Genomic DNA, 1,782 nt, shown 5'->3' on the forward strand with positions numbered 1-1,782 from the left:
GAACCCAGGAGGTGGAGGTTGCAGTGAGCTGAGATCACGCCACTGCACTCCAGCCTGGGTGACAGAGCAAGACTCCATCTCAAAAAAATAAAAAATAAAAATAAATAAAAAACGTGAAGTCAAGAGAGAGCCAAGGAAGAAGGGAAAAGTAACTGGAGACATTGCAGAAAGTCCTGACCAGGTGATCAAAATTAAAATCACCAATTAGAAACAAGCAGATGTGCCCTGTGAGAAGCACACAGCACACATCAATTGTGTAGCATTCCAACTGGAAAAGAACAATGTGAATCTAGTCGAGGAAACAACAGACAAACATAACTAAGAATATTTTCTAAAATAACTGACCTGTTTTCCCCAAAATTGTCAATGTCACGAAAGACAAAAAAAGGCTGAAGAGTTTTCTATAAGTTTCCTATAAAACAGACTAAAAAGACTTGGCAACTAAATGCATTATGTTGCCGAGGGGAAGGAGTGGAAATATGCTATATAAAGGACATTATGGAACAATTAACAAAACTGGAATAAGGAGTGATAGGAAGTACTGTATCAATGCTTCATTGTGAACTTTCCTGAACTGGATAACTATACTGTGGCTAGATAAGAGGACGTCTTTATTCTTAGGAAATACACATTGTAAGGAATATGGATGTGCTTTGGTCAAGGAATAGGCCGAGATGGATATCCAGGCCTGCATAAGTCAGCGAGTTGGGCGCGCCGGTGCACACCTCCACTTGCTATAAACCTGTTTGTGTAAGTTCATACTTGGCTTGGAGCCACTGTCGTCTGTAAAAGGTATAACTGCCCCGTTGACGCTGTGCATGAGAGACATGGTTCTTGGGCTCTTGGGGCTCAGCTCAACTCAACGTGGCTTCACATGGTGGGCACGCTGGTGCCCAGGGAGAGAGAGAGAGACAAAGATGTCCATCTTGCAGACAGACAGGAGGGAGACAGGACACAGCTTGGCTTGCTCCTGCCCAGAGAGAGAAAGAGTTAAACTGCTGACCCTGAAGGCAAGGGAGAGCCACCTGTGCAGCTGCAGGTGTGGGGGAACCAGGAGCCTCAGAGCTGGAGCAGACAGCCGAGATAAAGGTGGACAGTGTGAGAAAGCTGTTGATGAGAGTTGCTGCTGAATAAAATCATCTTTCACCTGCCTACAGCCCCCTGAGTATTCTTTCTGCTCATCCACCCACTCCCCTTGGACTTCAGCATGGGCTGGACCTGGACCCTGGGATCCGACACACACTGATATATAGTATTAAGACATAAAATATTAAAAAGCTTAAAAATGGTAAATCTGGATAAAGGTATAGGCTATTTCTCTGTACTATTCTGAAGCTTCGAGATATTTAAAAATGTAATTATGCTGAAGTATATTTATCAGATCATATCCTTTCCCCCACTCCTTTCTCCAAACCCCACCAGCAGTTTCCTTTCACATTTTAAATTGAATACAAAATGCTTACCCTGCCCCTTGTGATCTGGCCTCAAAACAAGTACAAGCTAAGATAATTTTATCTCATCCCTACCTTTCTATCCCACCAACCTTCCCGTTGCTCACTGTGTTCAGCTCCACTCCCCTCCTTGCCATTCTTCACCGCACCAAACAAGTTTGTCTTTGCAGTCGCTGGTCACTCTCTGTAATGCTTTGCCCCTGATCTTCACGAGGCTGATCCCTTTGCCTTATTCAAGCATCGACTCACGCACTTCCTCAGAATAACCTTTTCTAAGTAATTATAAAGTACCTGGCTCCCAACCCAGCCACTCTCTCCCCTCTGTTTTATT

Source organism: Pan troglodytes, chromosome 15 (assembly GCF_028858775.2).
Source record: "Pan troglodytes isolate AG18354 chromosome 15, NHGRI_mPanTro3-v2.0_pri, whole genome shotgun sequence".
Classification (NCBI taxonomy): Eukaryota; Metazoa; Chordata; class Mammalia; order Primates; family Hominidae; genus Pan; species Pan troglodytes.